The sequence below is a fragment of the Haemaphysalis longicornis genome, unplaced genomic scaffold, assembly GCF_048455015.1.
Source record: "Haemaphysalis longicornis isolate Haplotype H1 unplaced genomic scaffold, Haemaphysalis longicornis Haplotype H1 scaffold_4, whole genome shotgun sequence".
NCBI lineage: Eukaryota > Metazoa > Arthropoda > Arachnida > Ixodida > Ixodidae > Haemaphysalis > Haemaphysalis longicornis.
This window is the reverse complement of record NW_027526361.1, coordinates 65831161-65851163: the sequence shown is the minus strand read 5'-3', so window position 1 is coordinate 65851163 and position 20003 is coordinate 65831161. Positions and strand designations below refer to the sequence as shown.

The 20003-nt window shown below is 46.8% G+C and overlaps 1 long non-coding RNA gene across 2 annotated transcripts in view; it reads right to left on the bottom strand.

Moving 5' to 3' along the window:
• Positions 1-20003, bottom strand: part of LOC144178858 (uncharacterized) — a 723527-nt gene that overhangs the window by 134912 nt on the left and 568612 nt on the right. The window lies entirely within an intron of this gene.

The following is a 20003-nucleotide window of genomic DNA, read 5'->3' as shown; positions in this document are numbered from 1 at the left end:
GGGACTCTTTAAAAGGGGGCGTCCTCAAAACTCTTGTTACAGGGTCGCGATGATCATCAGGCAGGGGTCCCGTGACTCTCTTTTTTCTTTCGTGGCAGTCAGTGCTGACTCTAAGGAGGTAGTCACCCATATTCTACTGTGACTACTGCGACGGGGTCCGTGTGACCCCCTTTCAATAAGAGTACCGTGACTCTGCGAAAGGGGTCGATGAAGAGTCAAATCTGTGGCAAGTAAATACCCCCCAAAGAGGGTCACAGGGACTCCTTTTTTTCTTAGTGTGCAGGGAATGATTTGATTCCAAGTCTCCAGTACAGTACTAATCATCTTCCCGTTGAACAGCTTCAAAACAGTTTTCTAACGCGCAAACATAGAAAACTTTTGAATTCAAAATGCGCAGGTTAGCTCCTGTGAAACTGTTCGTCGCGAATCAAGCGTGGATGAGAGTTAACGAGGCACGTGCCCCTGTTTTGATACACTGGTGCTTGAATCCCTTCTCTCGCGATGCGGAAGTGAAGCGTTCGTTTTTGCATCTCTCTCATTAGCTGAAGGATACAAAACTATACTGCAGACCTATCCTTTCAGAGGGTTCCCCAGCATACAGCTGAGTGTCCGGTCGTTCTCTGGTGTTTTTGTTGTTTTTTACTGACCCCAATTGTTATTTCCCTATATCCAATGGAGGTTGATAAGCCAGCTGCGATGTCGGTGTTCACTCCCAATCAATCTACGACACGAGTATAGATGCTTTCTCCCCGAGGCTTTGTCGTCGCCCATTTCTCATCTTAGGTGCCGGCCTCAACCTTCCTAAACATCGCCAGGATCGTCGGTGATCTAACACTTCGCTTTGTTGGTTTACTAAACATTATTAACCCCCCCCCCCTCTCTCTCTCTCTCTCTCTCTCTCTCTCTCTCTCTCTCTCTCTCTCTCTCTCTCTCTCTCTCTTATTTTCCCGCCACCACTTACGCTGCTGTCTCCCGGTTTCCTTCCAGCGGCCAGGCAAGCCCCATTGCCCTCTTGAACCCAAGATGCACTTCAGAATTCAGCAAAAAGATTCCATCACGACGAACCTACGCCGCCAACGCTACGGAAAATGAGCGTGAAATATTGATATCAGAAAACGTCTGCCTGTGTGCTGGGCGTTTTTTTCTTTATGGCTATTTACCTACTCGGAAAGCCTCGAAACTGGCAAAATGCGGGTATGCTGACAGGCGGGACGTCGCTTCGCGCCCAACAATATGCAAATGCATAATATTATTTTGTATGGTAAAAACTTGTCCTTATTTGTTATTCTAAGTTTTTTTACAAGCAACTATAACCGGATATTTTGTGGGGCTTTAAGAAGTTGCTGATGTATAAAGTTGACGTGGTTGTTTCAGCAGACGAGCTTCAAAGTTAAGCCAGCAGCGAAACATTCTCCGGACGCGACTCACCGAAAATGAATTATATTGACTTTGATATATGCCGTACGTCAATCACAAGCCACTAGAAATCCTCGCATCACTCGTCCTGTTTATTTTTTCATCGCTTCAGTCTTGGGGTTCCTTTCCTAGCCACCGCCGCCATCCGTAAAGTGGGCGAAATCGAGCCGGCGACAAGTCGTGAACGCGCCCCGCAGGAAGATTTTAAAGTGGGCCGAGCCGGCATTGAATTTCAAAGCAGACACCCCTGCGGAAATTGGCACGAGACATCGAAGCAGGCAAATTCATCTCGAGGCTATGGAGAGCAGAAAAAGAAAGCGTGGCTCGTGAAAGATCAAGCTGTTGGAGCAAACACGCATGACAGCCTCTGTGCTCTCGTACTGGAGCGGACTCGAGATTTTAGTGGGAGGTTAAAAATGTCAGATAAGGCGTGGGATCACGAGTTGAATGGTCACTCAGCTACGTTCAAGCAGAGTGAAATCATTCTTTAAATATGCGAACGGTGACAAATGGGAGGCCGCGACATCTAATGCTATTTAGCATTATATCTGGCCTTGTCTCCCTGTTTCGCACGTTCCCGTCTTGCCCGTAATGACCAAAAAGGCACTGAGCGAAGGTTAGAAAGGAATTTTTATCATCGACATAGGGTCATGCATTTTCTCTTCCGTCACTTTCGGCTGCATGTTTTCATCTCGTAGCCTGGGAATTCGTCCGTCGACGCCCCTGTGCACAATGGGTCTTACCACTTGTAGAAGGCACGGATCCCACTATTGTCACTTTCCCTATAGAACCCATAGAATACAAACGTGGCCTCTCACAGCATAAATTTTCTGGATGTTACAGTGAGTTTCTTATGGCAGGCTTCAGACTAATCTCTGTAGGAATCCTACGGCAAGGCGCCAGTATTTGCACTTCCAGAGCAGCCTTGTCAGGCGCTGCAAGACCGCAATACCTTATAGCCAATATCAACGTTCTAGGCTAATCTGCACAAGCGAAGCGTCTTTCGATTCTAATTGAAGAGACCTTAAAGCCGTGCTCTTGAATCAAATATACCCAGAAAACCTGATCGACGACGCAATTGCGCCAGCTTATCAGTTGAACCACACCGAAATTCTTCGTAAAAAAAGCTCCAAAACACAATCCACAAAGGAACCTCGTCATGACCCATTCGGCCTCGGCCCCGAAAGTTGTATCCATACTAAATAAACATCACAATATCTTTGTTCAAAGTGAACGCCTAAAAATAATAAATCCCAAGCCGCCACGCGTTGTTTAGAGTTGGGGCTAAAATTTGGGCGACGTTCTCACGTTCTCACCACGTCCTCACGTTCTCACCAGACTACTGGCTGCATGCCCTGCAACAAACCACTGTGTAAGGTATGCCCACAAATGACCACCACGCAGCGCGGTGCCAGAGCGGTTTCAAACTATTATGTTAATGTAAAAGGGAACTTTAGCTGTGACTCCGCCAACGTCGTGTACCTGCTGAAATGCACCCTCTGCGGCAAACTATCAATCATCAATATGAACTCTTTTTTCGTCTTTGCTGGTGCTGGTTTCTGAACTTTCTTGGCTATGCATTTCGTTTCAAAGCGTTAACCAGGAGCGTATCGTTAAGTCGTTTCGCCGCTAGAGCTTCCCGACAGTATTTTACTACTGAATGCACGAATAGTTTTGTCAACGTCCACTCTATTACCACGTAGATGAACTTCTGGAGATTCCCGCTCAGATATTGTCCCTTTCTCGTACTTCTCTGAAAGAAACTTTTCGCTTTTGTCGAGACGAGTTCCAGGAACTTGATTTGAACTGCGCACCATTCGCCGCCGTCGCGTCGAAGATAATTTCGCAAGCGAAGAGAAGGGGGCGCAGAAAGCCAAAGGTGGAGAGGGCGTTCGGCTGACGCAGCGGGGTCCTTTTGCGAGCGATTAGTGGATCCCCGTGAGAGCTGCTGTCATACTTGACTCTGCTTAGCTGCGCTTCTCGGGAAATTCATATCTGTGCATTCTAAATAAATAACTCTCACAAGACATCACAACCCAGCTCTTTCAGCTAACTGCTTCAGTTAGTGGCGGCAACGGACGACGTAGATTCTCCTCCTCCGCTTCCCCCATTCTCACCCACCGCCGGCGCTTCCCCTGGTCGCCAGCCAGCAGAGACTTCGGCTTTCATCTGCGGGATGTTGAAGCGACGCGTCCGGTGCAATCATTTAGTCATGCGCGAGCCACTGTTCAAACTGCTTTGTCCCGACTGAGTGCTTTCGGGGCCGCCGGGATAACGTGGAAAGGAGATTTCTCTTTTCGTGGAGCTCAATTGCCGCAGCCCGGAAACGGGAATAGGAAGTCGATTTTTCCAAGTTGGATGGCCGGCCCCCCCTGTAAGCCCGTCTCATTTGCCTTGACAGATAACTTCCTGTTGCTCGCAATTTCCGTCTACTGTAGTCTTCAAACAGACTCTGGCATTCCATTTTATGTACTTTAGTGACACCCACTTGATTTTCAACCAAAGTTGGCAAATGGGCTTTGGCTTTGCTCTCGAAGCGGCTGCTGCTCCATAAAGAAAGATGCTCGAGAGCAGAATTGACACCTGGCACGATATTTCTTGCTCTAGTAGTGCGCGCGGTCGCATCGCTTGCTGAATGCGTTGTTCCTGCTTCGGCTAAATTTTATCGGCGTAGAAGTAGAAGACCACGTTAAAGATCCCGCCTGTAGTATACAGCAAAAGCTCGTTAATTCGAAAGTTAATTCAATCTATCCTTCATTCCAGCATCCAGCATCGAACTCCGTCAATTCGATAACAGCATCCACAAGCCGGTGAATCTCGCGCTCGAAGCAGCGATTCCCGGCCCTGTTTTTTTTTTTCCGAGCCCTAGCCTAGTAGCATTGTCCTGCGTACGACCAAGCTATTAGCCACCTCAACATCCAGCGATACAAGGAAGCAGCCCGTATTCTATTTTTCTTCCGTATTATTTCTTCTCAGAAACCCCTTTGTGAAACAAGCCTGTTCGGCTTCTCGTTTTTTTTTTTCTATGAACGCATTTTATTTCACACTTGCCAGCACTTCTCGCTATGTCTGCTTTGGGGAATTTCTTTCTCCTCGCCGTTCAGCGTTCGTACACTGTCTCTGGGACTGCCTTATTGATTTTGCACTTGTTCGACCAAGGCAGTACCTTGTTGCCAAGAGCGGACATCGATTTTTCTGTTTAGTGCGCCTAATAAATGATGCAGGGCGATGCTCTTCAATTCTACAAATTCGTTTGACTTTACCGTTGTCTTCTTCTCTTGGTTGTTTTTGGCAGGGTGAGGGGATTGGCGCACGCGCTCTCACAGCCCTCATTTTTTTTAAGTGCGAATGCACTTCTTAAGCGAGCTTGAATCGTCCGCCGCCGTAGTCCGCATAGCAACAGCTGCGGGTGCGCGCGCTCCTCGTCTTCCCTAGCAACGGGGGGAGATGGGCGCGCGCTGCCTGGCCGCGTCCCCATGGCTCATTCTTGTTGTTGTTCCTGCTGACATGGCACATACCCACGTGGGGGATTGGCCAGGAATCGGGCGTGAGAAGGGCTAATGCACCCGCTTAAAGGAGTACTGACACGAAATTTCAAAGCTGAGATCCGCTCTAGCAATCAAGTACAACGACAACACAAATAGGTGTCTGTGAATAAATGCATCTTTCTTTCTTTGTAGTTGTGTGTGTGTGTGTGATCTCTCTTTCGCGAACATTACCGAACCGCGCAAATTCAACTCGTGCATTCGCACTTTCACATTCTTCCCCTCGGGGAAATGCGGGGAATTTCTTGGGTGAATAACGGATTCAGGAGAAGAGACTTTTGATACGTTGGTCAAGGTAGCGCTTTGCACTTCTTGAAGTAGTACTTCTTGAAGTAGAAAATTGAATAGCAACAAAATATACTTTTGTAGCCAGTACAAATAAATCAAAGGAAATTGTTTCGGATACAACGCCCATAGAAAACTCAGAGAGCATCTCCAGGCTAACTGCCACCAAATGCTATGTGATAACGAGCCCAAATAATATAATGGAACGCCGGAAATTCTAAGTTGTGTGTAATTTAAAAAATATATGCATTTGTAATACCTAATGGTCCTCCTAGTTTTTATTTGTGTTACGGATTCCCCAATGTACCTGGCACAAAAAAAGTAAACCTCCATGGTGAAGATAAACTTGATTTCTTCAACTCGTCAGTTAAAGGGACACTGAAGTGAATTTGTCAAGCTCCCGTTTTTGCTTGCACTGCGTAGACTGGCTCAAATTAGCACACTTTTCATCGTTTATTCGGTTGACAAATCGGTAATTATTTTACAAAGCGCGAAAGAAGAAAAACTACCATGCGTGGTTTGCGGCGGCCGCACCAACTAAAGCTGTGACGTTAGGAGGAGCGGGCACCGTGATTGGACGATGCCCAAGGTGAGCAACCAAACAAGTTTCGGTTTCGGTTTCGGTTCTGTAAAACACAACCGTTGGCGTTGTTGGATGGGCATTCTCAATAACTCAGTAATCATCGTACCGCGCTTCTGCCATGTCAGCTGTAAAAATGCATAAAGATAAGCCTCCTAGGACGGATTGGAATCGTAGGATTCACTAGCCGAAACCTACGCAGTGCATGAACGCCCTCCGCGTACCCGCAGACGCCCAAATGTCATGCGCTTTTCCCCCATATTTGGAGCTTGCCTCCCTCTTGCCTGTGTCGTAAAAAGCGTGTTCGCACCAGGCCAAGGGTCTGTTCATTCTGGCCTGTGCCCACTGCCTGCAAGCAGTCGGTGATTATAGCAACAGCACGCCAACGAGAACTCGCTAGCGCGCCAGTGCCAGCCTGCGCGCGTTTTGTGAACTAGTTCGTGGAGCCATGAACGTTGCGGCCCAAAAAAAGGTGAACTCAATATAGAAAACATCGGCGGAAAACGAAAAAGTTAATTTACAAAAAAAAGCACGTACCCGCGGGGATTCGAACTCGTGACTTGCAAAATACTTGCGCTGGCACACCTAGCAACCCAGACCACTCGGCCACGGAGCGGGCTCCGCCGGCATTGGTAATATAAAGTATATATTGTACAACCAGTTTACACTTTTATTTAGTTTTGGCATTTCAAGCAGCTTAGGTGACTATTTGTTGTATTGCGCTTGGGCAGTAAGCGTCGCCCGAGTTTTCACAATAGCTCACGTCTAGCAATTGCATTTCGTAGACTGAAAAGCGTTCGCAGATGCGTAGTCGTGCTGCTGACCGCTGTGCTTGTTCGCCCAGCGCAAAAAAGTGCTTCCCGCACCCGAGGTTTACGCTGTACGGTAAAAATATCAGTTGATTTTATTTCCTTAGTACCTATATTGACTTCGCTGACTCTTCTCCCGCCTTCAAGAGGCCTTATATTTTCCTACTGGCATACCAGTCAGCGAAGCGTCGCATGTGCGCTTGTGCAGCGCTTGTGTGAAGCGACCTTGACTTGGAGCTAGATGCAGTTTACAAACTAACCAAGTAAAGAAAGGCAAATTCTACCACTCACAAACGTGTCCTGGCTTCGTTTCAACTGAGCGAACGAATTGCGACGACCCGTCGGCGGCCGGCGGACGAAACGCTGGGCCGACTTACTCTGTCTGAAGGCCGGGGAGCCGTGCAGTAGCGCAGCCAATTGCCAGCTTATCCCCTCCTGACGTCACACGAAAACGCCGCAGAAAATGGGCGAGCGTAAAGAGAGGAGGACAGCATTTTCGAATTAATTTTTCTACTAAATAAAATCGCGTAAACGCGCCCAGGGTGGTCGAAACATGGCCTGGGGACTCCGGACTACAATTTGCGAAAGTAATCCCGCAATGTTTACATATCACTTCAGTGTCCCTTTAAGGGCATTTGCGGATGTGACGATAACCGTTTTAACTAGTTAACATAACAACCTTTACAAACGCAGCTTTGAGCTGAACTTGATTGATTAATCGCAGGATTTAATGTGCCTACGAAACGCAGGTGATGAGGCGCGCCGTAGTGGAGGGCTCCGGATTAATTTTGACCACTTTGGATTTTTTAACGTGCGCCGAAACCTCGTACACACGACCGTTTTTGCTTTTCGCCTCCATCCGAAAAGCGGCTGCCGTGACTGGGAATCGAACGAACGCCCCCGTGCTATAGTGTGAACTCGAACAGTGCATAAGCCGGATACGTTGTAATAAAAAAACAAGTAAAGTTAATTTGCGGTTTGATTTTCTTCAGGGCTCCAATAACGAGTAAAATCCTTCGTTCATAATTCTCACGATTACAGACTGGCTAACTTGCCTGTGAAGAGCAGTTTGGCTACAAAGCGCTGATGAACGCGGAAAACGTTTTGGTGATAGAAAAAGGCTTCGAGGAGGTATGCAGATTTTTTTAGTTTCTATTTCGAAGCAGTGTCACGAATATGACTGATATTTGGCTATCGGTTCGTGCCGCACCTGCACTCACATAGCCAGCTTCAATATGTGCAGATAACAAAATCACAATGGCTGCTCCTGCTTCCTACCGTTTACTAGGTCTATTCAGTGATGTCATACGAAATTTCGCTTTCCCATTGAGTTCTCCAAACGATCACAACCCTTTGCTGGGGAGAGGTGCAGTGCTAAAGCGATGCAGCCGTCGGAACAGAACGAGTGCCCAGAGAGCCCAAATTTTGCAACTGTCTCTGCGCGTTGTGTTTACTCGCATGCTGTACACTGCTGGTGAGGGCTTTGTCCGATTGTAAAGCAGAAAGTCTCGGTTTCAGCAGACATGCAGAGAGGGAAAGAGGGAAAAAAAAGAGTCAACAAAAACTTTTCCCGAGGCTCGCTTGGGCCAAACAAGAGCTCGCACACAGGAGCACGAGCGGCAGGGGTGCTGTCACGGGCATATTCGAAATGACGAATGATGCCCTTAGTTTCCACGGCTGCTTCGCCACGCTTCTTCCTCACCGCCTAGTGATTAGGGCGCACTTGCGCTTGCCGTAACCTTACGCCGCCGAGTGTCCCCTGTGTCGGTCGCTGCTGCTCGCGCTGCTCATTTTTATGAGGACGCGTGAAAGCACACGCAGGCTGGCGCGGTCGGCTCTGCTTGGGTGGACGCGAGTCGTAGGGGTTTGTGCCGTTATACGAACGCACCTTGCCGTCCACCCGTATTCTCGCGATGCATCTCTGTCTTTTGCTCAGCCGAGGAAAACAAACAGGCGTGAAGCTCTGTTGCGCCAAGTTCTGCAATTCGCCGACAAGCGTCTGGGAAGAGTTACGGCGCGCTGACTGTCTTCGGGTTGTTCACGAGACGGGTAAAGCAAAGCGGTAATGCTTGCGCCTCTGCGCCATGACTCCACGATAGGAGGACCCCGTTGTCCGGATCTCATTACGCGCTCATAACGTGCCTTCTCCTAATGAGACGCCGCTAGTCTTGGATATGTGCGGGGATATGGCATTGGAAGCGAACGTTGTCGGGGCATGCATGCAGTACGTTGGTGATAAAGAGCGAAATTGTAATTGGTGAATATTCTCCGGGCTCCTACAAAGATAACAACGGCGCACGAAAAATAGCAGCGATATGGAATTTTCGACGAAGAAGCTATACCGGCAAAGAGTATTGGTACTAATAAGTGTTGATGAGCTTGTCATAACCGGTTCAATTATGGGCTTTTCGTGCCAGGTTAGACCTGCAAACAAGCGGGTGGTTTGCGCTGTAGGTCTAGTCCTTTCTCGACGTGTGACTGTCCGGGTATTCCCCATGTTTTTTCACGCAAATGGGCTCCGATGTATGCGCGGAAACTTGCTACGAAGATGCATGTAGTTTGAAGCTCAGCTTACGAAAATTTCCGCGGAGCTGGCTAATGTTGCACACAGAAGAAATGAGACCGGCGTCTAGAAATTCCAACAATACACATTGAAGTTAACGTTAACAAAATTCGCAAAATATTCTAGCTACCATTACTGTTTTCATCACCGGAGTTACTGATGTTATTAATTAACATTTTTGAATATGCACGCGAATGCTGTGTTTTGAACTAAGAAGCATATTTCAGCGCCTTGTTGAATGCAATATAGCGAAGTGTATTTGAGTGATCATCTTCATGAGAATCCCCGAAGTGAAGTTGTCGCCTTCTGCCATGCCCACGCGACAAGAAAAAAAAAGCATTTGTATCTATATCAACGTATCTTCTTAAAAATAACCTAACACGATGTCATCGCAAAACAAAGAGGCAAAGACGGCACAGCTGCTAAAACAAAACCTTCTGGGGCACCCAAGTATTTATATCTTGGGGATGCGAAAGCAACACCGCATGGACGTTTTTGCCATTCGGAGCACCCTCGCTCATTCGTGACTGCAGTGCCACCAAGCGAGAGCAGCAAAAGGTACCGACGTACCCTTCTAGTTACCATGAATGGAAGGAGCTGCACATAGGGAGAAGAAATGAAAAATAAAGACTATGTTTGTGGCTTCTCTGACTGATGTGTCATTCCACTTAAATGTGCGTGCCCTTATGTTGCAAAAACGCACTTTCCAGCAGAATCGAATCCAGCTCGGGGGTGTCGTGCCGCCGTGAGTCTCTCTTCTGGATTAACTATCCCCCCAAAGGCTTTCCACATTGCCCAGAATTAGAAGTTTTCGCATTTTGTTGAATCCAGCCGTTGACCAGAAATTATATGCCGATTACCTCCAACAGGTTTTGTTACCATTTTACGTTTCTGCACATCCTGGCAATGCTTTTTTGCAGAAGTACTCACCAACGATCGCTCTCGGTAGCTGGAGACACGGTTCAGTTTAGCTCATGGGAGTGGCTGCGTACTTGTGCGCATGCACTTGCGCACGAAGATCTGTCTGCCTGTCTGTCTGTCTGTCTGTCTGTCTGTCTGTCTGTCTGTCTGTCTGTGTATGTATGTATGTATGTATGTATGTATGTATGTATGTATGTATGTATGTATGTATGTATGTATGTATGTATGTATGTATGTATGTATGTATGTATGTATGTATGTATGTATGTATGTATGTATGTATGTATGTATGTATGTATGTATGTATGTATGTATGTATGTATGTATGTATGTATGTATGCATGCATGCATGTATGTATGTATGTATGTATGTGTGCATGCAAGCATGCATATATGCACGCATGTAGGTATCTATGTATGCATGTAGGTATGTATGTATGTATGTATGTATGTATGTATGTATGTATGCATGCATGCATGCGTGTGAACACCGGCAGAACTTTCTCTGTTGGGTTAAAATGAGGGCTGGCATTTCTGTAACCACAAACAATCTGGCAATAGAGCAAATTTAAAGCACAGCTCTGGAAAATTTCCCCGAAAAGCCCAAGGTGTTTCTTCGCTACGTGGACGACTGCTTTTGTATTCCCAAAAGAACAGTTGCACCTAAATTTCATTCAAGCAGCGATCGAGTTCTCCATAGAAAGTGAAACGCACAACCCAGTACCGTTCCTCCACATTTTGTTGAAAAGACAGCCAGATCGGCTCAACTTCACAGTGCACGGGAAACCTACCCATACGGGCCGCTGTACAATTTGATTCTTAACACTTAAATCCCCACAAGTCTTCTGTAGTGACAGCTCTCTTAGAGTAAGAACTTTATAGTCAACAGAAGGCGACCAAAAAGGGAAAAAAGAGCCGTATTCGCGGACCTAAAAAATGGATACAGGAGCACATTCATACGGCGCGGCAAATGCCGTTTCCGCCCATGGAACAGCAACCAATAAAAATTGTGCTGTTTCGATACCGCTGGTCAACAACCATTCCCCTGCCTCCACCGCCTGCATCCCCCCCTGCCCCCGACGACCCACCCGTATTTAACTCCCCTATGTTAGTCGGGCGAGTGAAATATTATGCCGCACTCCTCAAAAGGAAGGCATTGTTGTCGCCCACAATCCGGTGTCAACGCTTAAACGGCTGATGACCCGACCAAAAGAGCACCCGTCAAAGAAAAAAAGCCCAAGAGGTCGTCTTCAAAATTTCTTGCGCACAGTGCCCCTCCTTTTTTGTCACAGAGACCCGGAATTTCCGAGAACTCCTCCTCCCACAGCACAAAAACGACGTCCACCAGTCTGACGTTCAGGGCAGTGCATTGGCGGAACAGTTCGAAAAAGCTGACAACTGGACTGACTTCGACAGGGCACAGGTTATTGGCGCGGAAATAACTTGCCAAGAATACAACCTGGAGTCCTGGCACATACAAGTGACTCGGGGAAGGCTGGATAGATTCCTAGGAGCCCTTCATGCCGTTTACGCCTCCGACGCGCAAGGGCAAGATGTGAGTAAAATAAAAAGAAGCCACCTCATAACTACTGCTTGTGGTCTAACACAGTCACCCCTAATTAAGGAGCCGAGTGGGCTACCATTCGCTGGAAGCGCTGTTAATAAACGCCCTCGGTTGGTGTCTTTGCCTCTTCCTCATGTATGCATGTATATAACCCGGATGAAAATTGGAGAAATGAAAGTAGATAGACAATACTTTCCTCAATTCTTAAATATTTGTTTCAATAGTTCGACAGCAAAAGGCGTCTTGACAATTTGTAAGCAGGAGAGGTGCAAAATAATTTTCCTCGTGCCCACTACCTCGCCTACAGAAAAAATGGAACTCTATTTTAAGCTTCATTTACAACTTTACAGGCAGCCTCAGTTATTTTTTTCGTTTAGACCTAAGCTACTGCGAATGCCTTCTGAGTCCTTAATTGCACCGCCCAGGTTCCCATCAATGCCAGAGACGGTGCCGTTCGTCGATAAAGTGTCTTCCATGTACCATCATATGTTTGTTCATTAAGTCGTTTTCTTCCTTCTCGCTTAAGGAAACGCTTTCTCCGGTGTTTCCCAACTCTATTTTGAACAAAAGCGAGGCTCCTTAATTAAATACGCTTTGTGAATCCCATTAGTACGTTAGCTATACCTTTTTTCTTCTCATAACGTCTCGCGTTAACCGGCGTGACGGCGGTGATGCTGTCGACGTCAATGGAAGGTGCGCTCAATCAAATTACTTCGTTTCCTATGAAAGACATCGCTTTGCATTCAGTACTGGGGTGTTAGATCTCCTTTAGTCAACATACATCTGAGCGATCAGCAACAGCAACGTTATTGTGTATTCTACCGTAAAATGTTTTGCTTAAAGCTGGTCTGCCTAGTTTATTTAAAAGCGGCGAACGAGCTGCTGAGAAATGGAGGTTAAAAGAATGTTTGCTCAAAACTTTTTCGTGATGTTATTTTAAAGCGCAACTTTCTATTTCTCACTTGCGCCGTATATCGTTACACCAAAACGCAAAGAATGAAGGCCAACGTTACCCAACGAGTTTCAACAAAGGGCACAAGACGATGATGATGATGATGAAGTGCGAAGCGCCCTACGAAAAAATGCACGCTTGTAAAGGTCGGAATCGAACCTGGGTTCCTCGCGTTATGAAGCCGACATCTTTCCGATTGCGCGATCGCTACACGGTCAAATCAGTTTGGATTTTAGACTTTGACTCAGAATGAAGTTGCACGGAAGAAAGCTTCGCGTTGTAACCATCTTTCCCTTAAGAAAAGGGCTTTGATTTTTAACATGTAAGTGTTTATGCCACGGTACACAAACCTCACCTACGTCATTACCGTCACGGAAATGACATCCCCAGAACACGTTGCATTGACGCGGTGGCGCTCGGATTCGAGCCCACGATCACTCTGGCCACAACGGGAGGTGTGAAACGCGCTGCCAACTGGGCCATGAAGTCAGAGCCGCATGGCCGTACGAGCGCGCCTTACGTCATTCCCCTAATTTCTCCCTTCAAATGAGGCTGCCGTCTCGGAGAGGTGACGCGAGGTAGTGCGTCATGGCGCTAATGAGCGCCGATAGTTGGCACCTCCATAGGGCAGCGTAAGCTGCTGTGTTTATGCGTCCGCCGAACTCCGTGAACCGAGCAAAGAACTCTGCCTCTCGTGTTCCACAAGCTGAGCTGGTCGCAACGCAAGCGACTGACGTACACGCCAACCGCCAGCAGGTCGTCGCTCTCCAAGCACACCCACTTACTGCTACCGACCCGCAAATCATGCTCCTTTCTCTGTAGTGTACCGTAACATCACCAAACGATTCTCTGACAACCCGTTCAGTTTCGATCGCACGGTTTGCGAGCGCCTGGGGTTGCAATCGGATTTCCGCAATGCTCCGGCGCATGTAGTCCACTGTCTAATCTCGATGCGTCTAACGTAGCCATACCGACGAAATATAAAAAAGCGATGTGTAAGTTCATATCCTTGCGCAATAAACATTCAACTGCTTCTGTGAAAGCACATTTCACTTTTGTGTTTTACCGATTCCTATGAAAGAAGGATCAACCACATTTTTTTGCTACCGATTGCAGTTTTTCGGGGCAAGTGACCGTCCTAATACATACGTAATGCGAAGCGTCGCTAGATTTACTAAGGGGCCACACCGCTGGGGAAATGCCGAACTTTACAGGGAGTGCAGATAGCGTTGCTCCGTGAACCCAATCTCACGTGTTGCAACCTCAGAGAGCGAAGTTCGAAAATCCTATTTGGAAAAGCCGCCTTACGGAAAGCTTTTCCCCCTTTTTTGGCGGCATATTGCCTATACGCAATCATTTTTCCACGAACCGCCTTACATGACACGAGTTTAAAATTCGAATATATGAAGAGCACGCGGTGATCTTGTTTCTAGTATGATGAGCTTCGCTCAAGGTATTCTCGAAATATTTTTTCGGGTGTGTATTTTATGGGATACTATCGCGAAATGAGAAATACGCGGGAGAGAATCAGTAAGTTCTTCAAAAGCGCGAAAACTTATAGAGAGCCAGCTGTGTAACTTTATTTCACAGTTTTAGTACCCATAAATAAACCCCTGACCGTTCCTGTTTTTCATTCATCTGCATTGGAATACTGGATCCCCACCCACAGCCATAGAGTAGAGGGTTGCTAGGACACGTAAGAATACAAAAACGTAAAGGGACAAGGTGAAGCACGAATTACAAAAGACATCTGTTAACAAAATACGAAAAAAAACACTTATGCACCCTATCTCATTCGCGTAGTATACGAACAAATGAATAAAGGCTCATCAAACGACTGCGTACTGTGTGGGTCTGGTGTCTGAAAGGATTGGTTAGTTGGTCAAAGCACCGATGAATGGTGAGGGCGATGGGCGGAATAAAAGTAACAGCTGATAAGGAAAAAAATTCAAAAACCCTTGCATCTAACGAGGAAGATGGTTAAAATGAGAAGCTTTCTCTGCGCGAAATTCATTTTTAAGTCGATTTATTTATAGGTTCGAATACCTGGGTGAAAGTCAAAGTCGTAATTCCAAAGTGCTTTGGGCCTGTCGGTATGCCGCGAGCGTCCACAGAATTGTGACGAACGTCCACTAAGCGCACTGTAGATGGCACGGTGAATTTACCCAGCGTTCCCCGCGCGGAGGTGCCCGCTCGCCGGCGGGCATGTTGGCGGTACGGGTTTGTCGTCTGCTTTATCGAATGATGTTTTGGGCTTGTTTTGGCGCAGCTTCGCGTCCATTGCGCGCTTCCTTCGCACGGCTTGAATTAGTTGTTCGACAGCACCTCCTGGGTAACCCGGACCCGACGGAATTAAGTGGTCGTACGGCAGAGATACGTCAAGGATTGGCTTGAAGGACGGGAAAACAACCTGTATAGACCACATAGACATCTGTCCGCTAGACAAACTCTACCTTTTGTGCACTACTTGCCACGAATGAGACTCCGTTTTCTTAATCGATGGATACCAATTCAGTTGTATTTTAAGAGGTAGTACAAGAGGCCGGAGGAGCAAATGGTAGTGATAAATAGCCATTATAATTGTTCCCTCAGCTTCCTGGCAAATCTCTACCTTACTAAACTGACTAGTTTAAATCGGTATAAACAGGAATCACTAAGCTGACATGCCGAATTGTTTCGGTGTCTACGCTTGTGTCGCGCGGTGGTGTAGCCCCCAGATAGCAGATCGGAATGGCTAGGTTCCGCTGTCTCACCCTTTGAAAGACGCTCCTCTCCGTTTTCTTTCTGACGACACAAGGGCGGAGTACGGTGGCGGCGTCCACACTCTAGCCCGGCTGTGGCCGACGCTGCTGCGTTCGGGATTCCGTCCCCGCGAGTTGCGAGTAGCGGCTGGCAGAATCTCTCGTTTCACTCTTTGTGGAGCCACGTGTGTGAATTGGAGTGACGTCGCATGGCCTATTGTTGAAGGTGTTGCTTAAAGCTTTTCTTTCCAACCACCTTCACAGCGTGGATTGAAGCCAATTTTTTGTTAGCATTTTTGTTAGGAGTGAGCTTTAGGAGATAGTATGCAAATCGTTTTTACATGATTCAAGGACGCTCAGTTTGTCCGTCAGAAGAATGACACCACGAGCGGGTTTTGCGTATTTGGCGTTAAAACGCCATATGCATGTGCCACTCTTCCAAAAATCTGCAACTATCGGGGTTATCGACTACTACTATGTGCGTTTTATTGGCGCAAGGGCGTCTGAGGCCAAAGAGCGCCAAGACAATGTTTGTTCACGTTTATTGCTAAAATACCATGGCGATGATGGTAATGTACTTGATAAAAAATAGTGCATAGATGGGTGTAAAGGGCCCTTACTCTAAAAGGGGAGTATGATTAAGATGGGAGGTAACAATGATGATGTTTAAGTGTGACAGTGCTGGGGGCATCATAACATGACCCTAGCTCCAGTGATGGCAGTGACGTCCCTGAAACCTGTTATGAAAACGCTCCGAACCACCCTCACTGTCATCGGGTGGCCCTGATGTCACACATGGTATGAGATGAGTGCTAAAAATCCAATGTCAGCGAGGTAGGCTAAAAGGCGTTCACTTCTGAACGGGGGTTGATCGGATAAAAACAAAGATGGGTGTAAGGGTATCGTGTAGGTGTATAGTTCGGGGAAGTGTCGTTTCCTTGCTTCATGGTATGCCAAACATTCAGTCAATACGTGGAGAACTGTAAGTCGTCGTCCGCACTTCTCACAAGCAGGTGGTGCTGTTCCGTTTAAAAGGTACGAGTGAGTAGCATATGTGTGACCTATCCTTAATCTACATATTGATATTTCTGTGAACCTGTTCCGTTTGTCTGTGTTGTATTTCCCTATTTGTGGTTTTATAATGTGTAGTTTGTTTTCGATTTCTGTGTCCCACTGTAACTGCCAGCGCCTCCGAATCCTACTCCGAACTAATTGCTTCATGTCTAGGTAGGGAACATTTGGGATATCTACAACACTGCGGAGAGCCGCCACAGCGGCATTCTGGTCAGCAATTTCATTGCCAGAAATGCCGCTGTGCCCAGGTACCCAGCAAACTATTACAGTGAGTTTTAGAGCGTAGGCAGCCATTATGGACTTTATAAGTCGATTTAAAATGAAGTTCTTCGTTGGTTTTCCTGAATGAAGAGCTAGTACTACGCTTAGGGAGTCTGTAAAAATAATGGAACTGTGTATTCTGCTTTGTGTAATGTGTTCCACAGTTGTTAAAATGCCATGTGCCTCTGCTGTGAAAATACTGGTACTTTTGTTCATTGTCTTTGTGATAGCAAAGTTTGGGCCATGTGCAGCGCATGACACAGAATTAGCAGACTTGGAGGCATCTGTGTAAAACGTTGTGTAGGGATATTTATGCCGCAGGTGTAGGAAATGCTTAAGACGAGTTCTCTTGGTGCAGTTTTTTTGTTAATGGCTCGAAAAGATAAATCACAAGAAACCGGGGACACTTCCCAAGGAGCGACAAGGTCTGTGATCGAAGTTCTGTAAGTCTCGGTACGAGAAATCCCAAGCTCCTCAGCTTGCACTTTCACTCTCAACGAGAAGGGCAGAGATATAGAGGGCCGACTGAGAAACAAGTGCATGGCAGAGGTGTCGTGGATAATAAGTGAGGAAGGATGATTTTTTATAGATGTAGTCTTCACAGCATACAATAGGTCTGTGTATAAGCGCTGGTCTTCCAGGCACCACTGATCACATTCCACGTATAGGCTTTGCGCAGGACTTGTTCGGAAGGCTCCAGACGAAAGGCGAAGCCCCAGGTGCAGAACAGGGTCAAGCATTTTTAAAGCGGTTTTCGAAGCTGACCCGTATACTACGCTCCCATAGTCCAACCGCGACTTCACTAAACTGTTGTAGAGACGTAGCAGGCACAGCTTATCTGCGCCGTAGGAGTGGTGGGATAGGACTTTTAGGATATTCATCGCCTCTATGCATTTTATTTTGAGTAGCTTTATATGAGGAATAAATGACAGCTTTTCATCTAGCAGAATGCCTAAAAACTTGTGCTCCTTTTTCACAGGCACAGCTACTCCATTGAGCAAGACGGTGGGCTGAGGGTGAATACCACGCCTCTTCGAAAACAGGATGCATGTGCTCTTTTGAGGATTTAGCTTGAAGCCATTTTCTTCTGTCCACTTTACAAGCCTGTTTGTGGCAAGTTGTACCTGCCGGTCACAAATAGATAGATTACACGACCGGAAACTGATGTGAATATCATCCACATAAATGGAGTAAGAAATTGTACGGGGCAGAGCTTTTCCGAGGGTGTTCATTTTAACTATGAAAAGTGTGCAACTCGGTACTCCACCCTGAGGAACGCCATTTTCTTGCACATACAGCGCAGATACTGCAACCCCGACCCTCACTCTGAATGTTCGTTCAGACAAATAGCTTTGAATGGCATTAAGCATATTTCCACAAATACCAAAACATTTTAGGTCCCGCAGGATGCCGTAGCGCCAAGTAGTGTCATATGCTTTTTCTAGATCAAAAAATATAGACATACAATACTGTTTGTTCACAAAGGCGTTTTTCACATAGGATTCAAAAGCGACAAGTTGGTCAATTGTTGACCTGCCCCCCGGGGTAATCGAGCGAGTGGCTATATCGTAGCACTGATAGAGCCACCATCTGATGCTTCCGATACTTGGGGTTGCCTTTGATTTTTTTAGGTAATGTATTAAGGCTGTTTCAATTAAGGCTGTTGAAAGGATGGTATGGGTGAAAATGAGGTTGTGGACAAGGACGGTTCGATACAAGTTACAATATGACCAAAGTCATAAATCGACTGACGTCTACTGACAAGAGCAGCAGGGTACTTCCCTACGCCTTCCCCAACTTTACCAGCTCTAAAAAATTGGAAATTTAGGAAGATGCCTACAGTGCTTAACTGACCTATGAATGCATGCGGACCCCAATGTACGTTGGAATGACTCGCGAAAAAAACGTTGTTTTTATTGCAGTCGTGTTTCTCTTACGTGCACCGCGAAAACAAACGTCAGTTTTCTAGCGCTTCGGCGACCTGCTCCATCGAGCTACAGTAGTTCCTGAAATATTATTTCATATTTCTCCCCGTTATATACTTGAGACCAAGTCTTGTGGGAGTAAATACATTAGCTTTTTATAAATACTGTAGTACAGATCGCGGGATAACGATTATACACTTTAAGAAAAAAGGATAGAAAAATGGAGGAACTCGAGGATTCTTCTTCCAGCCAAGCGAGGTTCTCGCTTTAGTTCGTTACTAGTAACGCGGTCTATATGCCTCTACCAAAGACCGAAACGGACAAGAATATATTCTCATCGGCCGTGTGCGAACTGCCGACAGCGCCGACGCCGATAACAAAGACGTTTCGTAGAAATCAAGGCAGCTCTCTGAATGTAATCGTTATGACTACTGCTCTGTTTACCGTGGCGTTTGGAATTGAACGCTGAAAGCGGAGCGTCTCGTGGGAGGAACGGAAAAAGTCGCGGATACGGATAGCGTCATGTCTCCCTAACCACAGTTCCTGGTACTCGGTAGATCATTGGTTATTTAAAGGCATATTTTGTGCACACAACGACAGTAACCTACCTATATATAATTCCTCGATCCTCAAACCGATCTGCTCGCTAGGCCTTTGTAGCACAACAAGCCCTGCTGGGGTTGCTTCGACGTGCTGGTTTTGGGGAGGAACGTTTGTGCTTTACCTCCTGGTAGGAGGAAATCTTTCTTCACTCCAAGGTGAAGAAATTTGCTTCTCCCTTTTTAAAAGAAGAAAATTTCCGCCTCTCAGGAAACTAAATTTTGTTGCGTTCGGGAAACGTAGGCGCGAGTTGCCTCCACACAGGAACGGGGACATATTAGGCGATAAGGCTAGCTGACAAGGTCAGACAAGCGAACTCCGAAAGTGTTGCCAATATAGCGACTGAAGCAAAAGCACGCGCGCTTCTTCGCCCTCGTCTTCGGTGATCCCTTTGTACATCGCGCCACACTCCATGGCACGTACCCACTGAGGGAATAGGGGATGTGTCCATAAAAGGCATAGATGCTCACGCGGCAATATGATACATTCCTGTTTCACGAGCAAGGGAGAAAGTACCACACCTTCTTTTCTTACAGTGTAGCGCCTCCCTCTCAGAGCAGCATACCATCAACTGGTGTCTTTAGAGCTAACATGTAGGAGTCTCTTCTGGATAACGTATTGTCTCCGTCCCAGTATGGGGACAAAGCCGGGGTAATTAGGACGGAGGGCACCCGCTTTTGACGCAGCCTCCGTTTCCTCAATTAGAGCGCTCTCCGGGCAGTGCATGGGTACCATCATCACAGGCGAAGCTCGCAGCCCTTCAAGGC